This window comes from Bos mutus, chromosome 1, assembly GCF_027580195.1.
Source record: "Bos mutus isolate GX-2022 chromosome 1, NWIPB_WYAK_1.1, whole genome shotgun sequence".
Lineage (NCBI taxonomy): Eukaryota > Metazoa > Chordata > Mammalia > Artiodactyla > Bovidae > Bos > Bos mutus.
This window is the reverse complement of record NC_091617.1, coordinates 87,499,794-87,512,564: the sequence shown is the minus strand read 5'-3', so window position 1 is coordinate 87,512,564 and position 12,771 is coordinate 87,499,794.

The window sequence follows — 12,771 nt, the reverse complement described above, 5'->3', positions numbered from 1 at the left end:
ATTGGAATGTGATTCAGAAAGCAAAATAAAAACAATAAATTCTATCTTTTTTGACCCAACAAGAGAGACTCTTCTCGTTCCACACTCCCTCTCTTTTCTCTAGCCAGGCCACCTTTTCTGCCCACTTTCTTTTCTCCTCTTTCCTATCATACCTCCTACCTCCTTCAGTGATAAGACCAGATCGTGACAACCAGTCCCATCCCTTCATGGCAAATAGATGGGGAAACAGTGGGAACAGTGACAGACTTTATTTTCTTGGGCTCCAAAAATCACTGAATATGGTGACTGCAGCCATGAAATTAAAAGACGCTTGCTCCTTGGAAGAAAAGCTATGACCAACCTAGACAGTATTAAAAAGCAGAGACATTACTTTGCCTACAAAGGTCTAGTCAAAGCTATGGTTTTTCCAGTAGTCATGTACAGATGTAAGAGCTGTACAATAAAAAAAGGCTGGAAGTCAGCCCTGAGTATTAGTTGGAAAGACTGATGCTGAAGCTGAAGCTCCAATACTTTGACCACCTGATGCAAAGAACTGACTCATTGGAAAAGACCCTGATGCTGGGAAAGATTGAAGACAGGAGAAGAAGGGGACGACAGAGCATAAGATGGTTGGATGGCATCACCGACTTGATGTACATGAGTTTAAGCAAGCTCCAGGAGATGGTGATGGACAGGAAAGCCTGGCGTGCTGCAGTCCATGGGGTCGCAAAGAGTTAGACACGACTGAGCAACTGAACAATGATGACCTCCTCTCTAATCATTTATCTTCATCAATAAAAACCAGCACTTATTTTATTATTTCTGTTCACAAGAACTACTCTTCCCTTTCTGTGTACCCGGTCTCATTATTGCTGAGTCTTACAATAGTCATTTTTGATCACCCCATTTTACAGGGGATGCTAACAGAGCCAAGTTTCAAAACCAGGCATCCTATTTCATAGCCTATATCCTCTTCCAATACCACGCTACCTCCAGAAATTCTTTCCTTCCTTCTTAAAGATCTCCTTCTCTCTTCTTTCCCTCCCTTTAGCTTCCCTTCCTCATTTCCTGCTCTTTCTCCATTACCTCAACAAGCCATCTTTCACCCCATCCCACTCCCATCTGAACTGCGTCTTCTGGAAACCTGCTTCATCCTCAGAGAGGTCAAGTGATTTTTGCTCCTCCAGAGACAAAGCCTCTCTAAAGCATCACTAACTATCTCTGCCCCAGTCCCATCTTCTTCATCAATATCCTATCTATATCTCTTACATTATAAACAGCTATTTCCTAAAATGATCACACGTAAGACTGGAGGGAAGTATCCAACTGAGGAAGGGAGTTTCTCTTTCTCTCTCTCCTCACAAATCAGATATGGTGCTGTTAAACGTTTTTAAATTGTCATTTAAATACTTCCTTACATTAAAAAAAATTATTTGACATATGCAATTTATAATATTACTCTTGTCATTTTTTAAAGAGAATATCATAAATTCATTTTCCATGAAATAATATTTCTTCCATTACAAAACTTCTAAATGATATGCTTGACTATTTAAAAATAAATCCACTGAATTTTTATTAAATGCTGAAAAATAATCTCCCAACAATTTCATTTTGGAATTTTCAGGCTCTTCCTTCAGTGGTGTGAGTTACTCCAATTACAAACTGAAAATGAGGTACTAAAGACAATAATTCTGTATTCCCCAGACTCCTTAAAACTGTGAAATTTAATTACTTGGCTAAGAAACAGTTTCTCTTGCATGATCATGAGGCTAGTGAAAGGTTTTGGACAAAATACAAAAAAATTACTTTTTTTCTACTTTAAGAACTGAAAATTTGAAAAAGCCTTTTTGTCCTACCAACATAATGGGAGCAGAATTATTTTTTGAACTTTAAATTGTAATATTTTCTGATTTTGCCCTGGGGAAATCACTGTAAGAATACTTAATCAGAATGAAATGTGTTTACAGTTTGTGATACAAGGAGATTTTCTCACTAAGTCACACTTTATTCTTGAAAAGAAATTGTGACCAGTCAAATAGCAGCTAAAATTCACATACAATTAGGGCAGAATAAAACCAACAACCAGAAGTTTAGGAAAGGAAAAAACAGAGAGAAAGGGAAAAATACGTCTTTAAAAAAAAATCAGATATCTGAGCAATTCAGATATTCAGTTCTTGCATATAATAAATAATGGATGCTATAATCATAACAATATTTCCAGATAACAAAAATACCAGTAATTAAATAGTGTTGATCTGCAATCATCTCCTTTGAGATTTTGTTTTGCAGTAGTTTTTGTTTGTTAATCCCACCTCATTTTCACTTCTATAGGCCAGTATAGTAGAGTTCCCTTCTTATTCCATCTGCCGCTTTCTCTAAGCCCCTCCCCTGGAGCAGACCACTTGGTTTCCATAGTAACCAGTATAAAACTTACTGCTCCTAGGGTAGCAGGAAGGGAGAGAGAGCAGAAGGAAAAGACTAAACCTGAGTAGTGGAAGTAGATCACATCCTCTGCGATACTGTGAGCCACCAAGAACTTTCTTCCGCCTCCCTACTTGGAGAAGTACATAGAACTTTTCAGAGTAGCACTTCTAGCAAGTAATTACCGTCTTCTCTGACCAATGGTAAGAAATCTCTCTTCCACCTTCCATGATTACAACGGTCCAAAGTGGATCAAGGTAGTGTACACTTCCCCATCCCTTGCACCCATCATTCATTCTTTCCATTTGGACAGTAGAGCCAGGCACATGACTGCTTCAAACTGGGACTTAGAGCTTTGTAAATTAGTATGAAATAATGTGCTCATCGATACTTTCAATCCCTTTGATAACTAATTTGAAATTTTATGTAAATGTATGCCCTGAATCCTACCTCCTCGGTAATGAGGAGAACGTTTCCTATGGGGACTGATTCTTTTACCTAACTCCAGAGAATTCTTATTTTTGTAACTGAGAAGGGAAGGATTCCCTTGCTGGGAGTGAGAATTGTTTGGGGAATCCTAGAATGTTTATTCTCAACTTCACTTTCCATGTAAAAACACCAATTTGCAAAAGGAATTCTCTCTCCTGCAGTTAAAAAGAATTTGGCAATGTGATCCAGTAGGCAGGGTGGTGTCGATCTCAGTCTCGGTAAGGAAGTCTGAGCCCTCTCTCTCTCTTTTTAATATGAGAATTTGAAAGCAGTGGGGAACTGATGTTGGACCTATCACAGCATTGCTAACAGACAGCCTATTACAGTATTTAATAAAAACAGAAACAGCGTGCCCATCATAGGCTAATAAATCCTACCTCCTGCACGCTTTAAAAACAGTAAGAAGCAGCTTTAACGGAGCTTCAGATAACTAATTTCAAGCATGGCTGTCTAGCGTGCCTGTCACTCCTATTGTCCTTCCAAACTCTTTCAGACATTTTGAGCAGGGAGTATTAAAGCTATGAGTTAGCAAGGGTTGTGACATTAATGGTTCAGGAAGGCTTTAGGCACAAGAGGTAATGATGATTACCGGTGGCTATTTGGAGGACTGCACTGGATCGCTGTCATTAAAAATTAAGCGTGGCTTTTGAGGAAGATGTGACAACTACCGGAGGTAGGATTTGCTTGTAAAACAAAGGAATCTGTTGCTGTTTCGTGCTTTTTTGTTTGCTCTGTGCTGTGTGGGTCGTGAATTGCAGGCAGGTGCAGAGTGAGAAGCAGGAAGGGGAGAGAGGGAGTGGGAGACCGATCTGCTTAAAGCAAAACACAGTGGATACTATTATGTTTTATGGCAGCAATGCCTCGAGAACAAACTGGCTCCAGACTCTTAGCCTGCTGAGTGTGCATTCCACGTTGCTTTTCCCATGGAGTAGAATGCTTAGAGGTCACGGAGAAAACAGTTTGCTTCTTATCTGTGGTGCCAGCTGGGCTGTTGGTAGGGTTGAGCGAGGACTTTGGTGGGTGGGAGGCATAAAGGTCCGAGAAAAAAAAAGAGGAAGCTGTCCTTAAGACTTGAAACCTGTTAGATAAATATTTTATTCCTATGATCAGTGTGTTTTGATAGCCAGAGACTAATTTTTTTTAAGGGAAATTAGAAGATTACGGTGGATTTCCCTGATAAAATTACTTTGAATTTTATCTATTATAAAAGAAAATTGGGTACCTTCATCCATTTTGCATATTGAAAGGCTGATCCACACTGTATAAATGGTTTGGTTAAAGCAGATCAAGAGTTTTGCACTAAAGAAGGGGCTTTCTCTCTGTTCCTGCTCTTGCTTTTAAACAACTGCCAGGGCTGCAGATGGAAATGGTGATTTGTTAGAGGTTATGGACTTGGTTCAGTTTTTTTTTTTCCTTTTTTTTTTTAAAGAACAGCATAAAAGCACAGTCCTCCTTGTGAGATGAGAGGGGCAGTTGGGTTCCAAAGTCCAGTGGATAATGAGTGGATTTGCAGGGGGAACTTACACTGCTTTGTACTTTATTATGGGATCAGTATAGCTCAATCAGCAAAGGAAATGTCAGGAAATCATAAGCTTTTTTTTTTTTTTAAGCAAAAAATGCAATGATCAAAAGCCAGTGTTTCTCCAAGTTGATGTATGGTGCAAGTTTCAGTATTTGTCATTGCATGTGACCCTCAATGTGAAGTGGCAGAAACGTAGTGACTGAATTGCTCCGTGCTATTGTGTTATTTCTCTATTAGACTTCACAAACTCCAAGATGTAAAGATGTTACTTTAGGTTTTGAAAAACTATATTCTGATGCATTGTTTTGGTTATAATGAATGGTGAAGATACATAGAATAATTGTATATTCATAAAAGAATGTACTATTTTTCAGTATATCTCAAACTTCTATAGTAATGTAGTATTAAGTAGAAATAAAAGTGACAGACAATTATGTTGTCAGCTAAATACTAGAATCAAGGCTAAGTGGGGCTTTTTCTCTTCTATGATGCAGTTGAGTTTGCAAATTTGTGACTTCTGTGTATTCACAAACACAAAGTTGAAATCATTGCCCTGTAGTGTGTGGCATCTATGCTTAAAGTTGTGTGTTCCTTTATCCTAATAGTGTGATGATTGTTACTGAACCAAACTCCCTTGGCTAGTCTTTATGTGACCAAGAGCACATGTCCAAAAAACAATCGTCAGAATATCTAGTGCAATTGAGGGGTATGACATTGCTTTCTGCTTCTCTGGGGCTAGTGGAATGTGTGACCTTGACCTTGTAAAGTCTCATTCTCTAGCCAATTGTGTTCACCAGTCAAGAGCTCATATACAGAAAAAGAGAGCTCATAATACATAGACAGAAACACACACATTTAGTCACTACTGTCAGATTACAACTGAATATTGTTTCTATTGTTTTCATTAGTTCTGGTTTTACCAATATCTTCTGAATCTAATCTAATTAGGCAGTTATTTTAGAGGCAATCTAAGACATCAAAGTTGTTAACAGAAGAAATTATTTTGCAGTGGTCATACCCATAACATTTTACTGATCAACTAAAATCACTTTTCATAATTTTTACAGATTTGTGGGGAAAGGCTCTATATAATATTTTGGTGGTGTATTTGTTTATACTGAAATCCCTACACCATGAAAATTACAGGGGAAATATGATGATTTTTTTTCTTTCTCTGGTAGGGAAAGCCAAACCAAGTAATTTAGTCAAAATAACCTATTTTGTGTTACAAGTTAATTTCATTACCTGTTTATATAAATAGATATCAACCAAAACATTTCCAATATCCTTTCCTTTTAGTTTCTGCTACATCTAGTAATGAAAAAGCAACAATGCTCCAGTTACACAGAAAGCAAGTGTGAAATCTACCCTGACATGAAAAAATAAGCAAAGCTTTGGTCAGACTTTTTTTTCTCAGTCCCCACGGGTAACCCAGCCCTTGTATCAGTCACCAAGACACAAGTTACTAAGGCCAGTCTCATCATCTTTCTTCTCTGTTCCTCTCATATACACACCCAGTCATCATTCTACTTTATCAGTAGATATCAGACCAGACGTTTCTCAAACTAGCACAATCTTCTCTTTGATCATCTCTCTCCTTGTACCAAAATATGAAAATTAAATCTAAAAATATTCCTGCTATTATATAAAATTAAACAGAAGACCACAATAATGTACATATAATCCTGATTTTGATATATATGTGTGTGTGATAAAAAACTAGAAAAAAGCTGCACCAAAATGTTGGCAGTAGTTATCTCAGTGTGGTATTATTGATGTATTTTATTCTTTTTATTTATTTGTTGTGAAGATTTTTAGAGTTCTTAATATTTTTTCAAAAAGAAAATATTATATTAATTGTCAAAGATTACCATCAAAATTTATCCATGTTTTTTTCCCAACCATGCTGACATCTTTTCTCATTATCATACATTATATCACACACTATGTCTTCCCCCTAAATTCCAAAGTAATTTTTTGATCCAAGCAAGACTGAGGAGAAATTCTATTTCCTATTAGACACCTTCCTCCTTGGGTTTCTTGTAACATCATGAAAAATTCAGCATCACCTTTTCTCAGAGACTGATTCCTACCTCAACTTAGATTTCTTAGAAAAGGACAATGTGTGTGTGTGTGTGTTTAATTCTATAGACAGAGTAATTTTTTTAATATCCATCATTTACTGGTTCCTCATTATCTCCTAAATGTTGAAATGTTGGACTGATTCGTGACTCAGTTATAAATCCCTTTTTTATCTCTACTGTTGTTCAGTTGCTAAGTTGTGTCCAACACCGTGCAGCGCCACAGACTGCAGTGCGCCAGGCTTCCCTGTCTCTTGTCTATATACTTACTCCTAAATGAGTCTCAGGTCCTTAGAAACTATAAACATCTCACAAATTCTAATTCCTAACCTAGACTTTTCCCCTAACTTCCAAACTTACATATTCAATTTCTTACAAAACTTAAATGCCTTATAAGCACCTTATACTTAACATGCTGAAAGTCAAATTTCTGAATGTTTCCTCCCATATTTCCCCCATGTATGTAAGTAGAAACTCTATTCTTCTACTTACTTGAGTCCTATTTGAATCTTCTCTTCCCTTGACACACCACAAATAATCCCATTGCCTCCACCTTTAAACTGTACCTAGAATTCAACTACTTCAATATTCCCACTATAACCACTCTGGGCAAGTTATCACCAACTCTTAGTTTACTACAATGTTTTCACCACTGATCTTTTACTTCGTCCTCCCTGTGCTCCCATGTACCTATTCTATTCTGTACCCAACATCAGTGGACATTTCAAAATTGGTTATATCATAATATCTTTTGCTCAGAAGTCTCCAATATCTTCCCATCTTATTTTACAGATAAAACCCAAATCCTTCCAATGGCATACAGGCCATGCATGATCAGCAGCTGGGTTCCTCTCTGGCCCCTTCTGCTATGACTGTACTTCATTTCAGCCATACTGACCTCCCGGCTATTCCTCAAACATGCCACACACTCAAACCCCAGAGCCTTTAACGTTTCTGTGCTTGCAAAATTCTTCCCTCCATAGCTATTGATTAAGTTTCTCACTTTCTTCTGGTCTCAGCCAAATGCCACTTTGTCAGAGAAGACTTCCCTGAAAACCTTGTTTCAAATCACACCCCTTGCACAGTTCTGATTCCTAGTCCCCTGATTTTTCTCTATAGTATACCAAAGAATTCCTCCACATATTGTACGTTGAGTTTTTATTGCCTGTCTCTCTCCTATTAGAATGTAAATGCTATGAGAGTAAGGACTTTGTTTTGTTCCCTGATGTATCCTATAGCACCAATAGTCAAGTGAATGAATAAACTGTTGAATGTAGGAACTGAACGTTTTCCCCCATCAAAATCCATTGTGTTAGGCTCCACGCAGAAGTTTTTCAACCTCAGGGTCTAATCTTTATGTCATAATATCTTTTCTTTTTTTCAAAAAAAGATACTGAACACCTTGAAGAAAGTCAAGGAGATTTATCAAGATGATTTTCTTTTTCCTCTCTACATAGGAAGGAAAATAATCACATCACTGATCCCAATCTATGTCAAAGCAAATAAAAATTCAATTTGCCTCAATTTGATCTTATCCAAAAGTTGACTTCTATTTCAAAAAGGCATCTTCACAGATCTCTATAAATGACTGAGGACACAGACGCATCCTCCGTTTCCTGTGCTCTTCTGGTGATGGGGAAGGGGTGGCAAAGCTAGGTTGAAAGGTACAAGTGGAGTCAGTATGCCTCCCTGAGCCTACAAGGCCCGGTGTCCTGTGTGGCACTAGGAATCAATCAATAACAATCAACAACTGTACTATTCGCTTACATGCATTTCTTTCTCTCAAAATCAGCATGATCAGTCTCCTGGTCTGGTTAACAGTGATCTCTTTACCACTCATAAAGTACACATTTTCAAATAAGCTGTAACAAAAGAATCTTATTTTCCCAATTGAGTACAAATAATAATTCCCAGTATTTCTTGAATGCTCTATAGTGAAGAGAAGTGTAATCTGAAAAGGATATAAAATCTGAGACAAACATAGGCTTTAGGAATAGACAGGTTTGGTCTGAAACTTACCTTTTTCACTTCATAGCTGTGTAACCAGATTTTAATCTTAACAAGTCTCAGTTTCCTCACTGGTAAATGGTGATAATAATACCTACTTCTTTGGGTTAAAGATTAAATGTGATAAAGTATGCCAGTGCCCCCATTAGAGTACTGGGCACAGAGGAGATGCTTAAAAAGTAATAGAGTTCTCATTGTCATTTAATCTTTACAGTGTGTCAGAGCAGTAAATATACTTTTCATTGAACAGGTAAGAAAACCAAGGTGTAGAGAATTTAATCATTAAAACTGCGCAAGGTCAAAAAACTAGTAAGCTATTGAAATTTGCTCTCCCTTCAGCCATAGAGACTCCTAATACATAGGATGTCAGATTAACTATCTTTAATATATTTAGTGAGTAAAGGCTGCCAGTGATTAGGGAAATTTTTTTTAAAGGGAGAACCTGAAGAAAAGATTTTTCTCTCCTCTATGACCATGTGTATGCCTCATGGATTCTTTCCTTAAACAAAAAGTAGACTCAAACTGCAATGAAACTACTTAAATGAACGCTAACTTGCTTCTTAAGAAAAACCTCAGTCTCTAGAATGCAGTATAATGCAGCATGGAAACATCAGTTTCACCACCGTGAAGACCCTAGTTTGGATCCCAGATCTGCTCATTCCTGTTGTTTAAACTTGGTTTCAGTCTCCTTTTCCTCAGCAGAATGCAGATAGTCATAGAACACACTGGGGTCATGAGGATTGAGTGAGATAATCTATGCATAGCTGTTAGCCCTGTGCTTGGCACAAATCAAGTACATGACACATATTACCTATCACCACTTTAACTATCATTACCTAAAATGAACTTTAAACATTATATGTATTATGACATGCCCTTTCCAGGTGGTGCAGTGGTAAAGAATCTGCCTGCCAATGTAGGCGATACGGGAGACTCTGGTTCAATCCATGGATCAGGAAGATCTCCTAGAGGAGGAAATGGCAACCCACTCCTATATTCTTGCCTGAAAAATTCCATGGGCAGAGGAGCCTGGTGGCCTACAGTCCATGGGGTCACAAAGAGTCGGACACAACTGAGAGTCTGAGCATGCACATATTATGACACTGAGAGTTTTGATTTCAAGTATCTCTTTAGTTCTTACCTCTTGCTTCTACATGCCTCTAAGCTCATTCAGTAGATATCATTTAAGAGTCATTTAAGCATTTAGACATCATATAAGAATTCAAGGTGTTTGAGCATCTGGTCAGCACTAGAAAAAGAATTTCCTGAAATGTATGACATTTGCTCATTTCTTATTAGAAGTAAAATGAGAGATGCAAATTTGGAAAAATCAAGAAAATATCTGCTTTTTGAGCTATGAAACCAAATTTTAAAGATTTGTTTTTAAAGGACTTTAACCAAGTGTCTTTCTTCAGCCTTGTTGAGCTCCAGTTTCAACATTTCCTGTCTTCACTCTGCTTAAGGCTGTATGGGCTGAATTACTGGTAAACTGAATGCATCATCATCCAACATGACTTTTGTGCAGGGCGTGCATGAAATTGGCAATTAGCATTATCAATTATTCTAGATTTATGTTACTAAATTCTTAATGCATAGCAATTTAACTTCATTTAATTGCTCAATAGAAATGAGCACCACCAATTAAACTATTGGGAAACTCAAATACTAATCTACTACATAGGCTAAACTTGAATCAGTTCTGAACTTCATCCTGCACCAAACAACTTCTCAGATTTCATCTTCTTGAAGGTTGGTTTGGGCCAGTAACTATTGTGTTGTATGGATGTTTCCTTTAATATTTTGTCATTTCTCAAATCCACATGCTTAAGTGCAACTGGTCCCAACAGTGATACATCTCTCCAAAAATGGAGACGTGACATTGTCATAAAAATGTCACAGATTTTCAAGGTTTGATTTTTAAAAAAATCTTCACAAGAAATTGCTCCTTTTTGCTCTAAAATACTCTACATATTTCTACCGTGGCCCTTAGCATACTGTGCTATAATCTTTGGTTCACTTATCTGCTTGCCTCCTCCCCAGTGAAATTCTAAGTCCCTAGAGGTTAAGGACTGGGTCATAGTCATGACAATATTTCCAGTGCCTAGTAGAGCTCCTGGCAGTGGCTAATGCTCAATAAGTATTTCTTGAATAAATGAATCAATTGTGTCTGTATTAGATTTCTTTCTTGAATAAATGAGTCAGTGATGTCTATACATACAGCAGAAAGTGAAGAAGAGCTAAAGAGCCTGTTGATGAAAGTGAAAGAGGAGAGTGAAAAAGTTGGCTTAAAACTCAGCATTCAGAATACTAAGGTCATGGCATCTGGTCCCATCACTTTATGGCAAATAGATGGGAAACAATGGGAACAGTGACAGACTTTATTTTGGGGGGCTCCAAAGTCACTGCAGATGGTGACTGCAGCCATGAAATGAAAAGACACTTGTTCCTTGGAAGAAAAGTTATGACCAACCTAGACAGCATACTAAAAAGCAGAGACATTACTTTGCCAACAAAGGTCCATCTAGTCACAGCTAGACTACAGTTTTTCCAGTAGTCATGTATGGATGTGAAAGTTGGACTATAAAGAAAGCTGAACACCAAAGAATTGATGCTTTTAACTGTGGTGTTGGAGAAGTCTCTTGAGAGTCCTTTGGACTGCAGGGAGATCCAACGAGTCCATCCTAAAGGAAATCAGTCCTAGATACTCATTGGAAGGACTGATGCTGAAGCTGAAACTCTGATACTTCGGCCCCCTGATGTGAAGAACTGACTCATTTGAAAAGACCCTGTGCTGGGAAAGATTGAAAGTGGGTGGAGAAGTGGCAACAGAGGATGAGATGGCTGGATGGCATCACTGACTCAATGGACACGAGTCTGAGTAAACTCCAGGAGTTGGTGATGAACAGGGAGGCCTGGCGTGCTGCAGTCCATGGGGTCACAAAGAGTCGAACACAACTGAGCGACTGAACTGAACTAAACTGAACTGATGTCTACACTAGGTTTCTTAGTATCCACTTTGACCCAAGGAGGGTAAATGACCAAGTGGACAACTCAGTCATGCACCTCAGAAACAGAGTGCCGCATGGAAGGAACTGTGTTTTAATAGTGAAGCCTGGTCCTTCCATGGGCTTACTCGCTTCTTGTTCACCTGTTGTCCCACCTCTTTTTACACTTAGGTCCTTTCCGGTGCGTTAGTGGCTGTTCCTCCGTCCTTTCCTTGCTACTGTCTATCCAGTCACTACCCTATCTTGTGAAGAGTATGATGGGACGTTCCATTCAAAGCCAACTTGGAGTCTGACAGCCTCAGACAGCAAATTCCTAAACTCCTCCTCATCAAAGCCAGGGTGACAGACGAGCCTGGGTGAGGATTTCAGCTCGCTGGGAGGGGAGGGAATAAATCACTTGTCAAAATACCAAGCCTGTCGACTTCTTAGGAAAGAAAGAGAAGACGCTTATATTACTAGATGGGAAGGCTTTGGTTTGCATTTGCCAGCATTTGTACTAAATGAGGAAAATGTCAGATGAATCCCACATGCAGGTTCCTTGTCATCTTGGTGTTTTCCTGTGTGAAATTAAAACTCCAGAACACTCTGGACATAAAAGCTCCTTTTCAGCGTTCAATAATTCCACTTAATGAGTAAAAAAGAATAGTTAGGCAAGTAGTAAAATATATAACTACATTTTAAAGTATAATTTTAGACTAGCTAATTAGGTTGCAAACTCTTTGAGAGCAGGCACTATGTTTTTTACAATTCTCAGATGAATAGAACTGTATTAAATATATATCATGCTTTTAAAGTAACTTTTTGACTGATACACACTCCCCTCGTAACGCTATGCTGTTGTTCAGTTGCTCAGTCATATTTGACTCTTTGTGACCCCATGGACTGCAGCATGCTAGGCTTCCGTATTCCCCGAGGTAAAGCCACATTACAGAAGTTATATTACCATGATAAGAATTTAACATCTTATCATTATTTACCAGGCTGCTGGACTGGACATTTAGGGCTCTAGAAACTACACTAGTCTTAATTCCACTGGACCCTCTTCGTGCACGATGGTGTAGACAAGGCTGTTATGGAAGAGGAAGGAAAGAAGGGCTTGTGAATCGTGAGGTTGCCCGTTATTCATAGAATTGTATTAACTCACAGGCATTTGCAATTGGAAATGATTTACAAAACCAACCCATGTAGGCTTCTTCTGAAGGAGGATTCAATTTGGAACTTGGTCAAAACAAAGCCTTTACAACCCTATGCAGGTCTGGGGGAT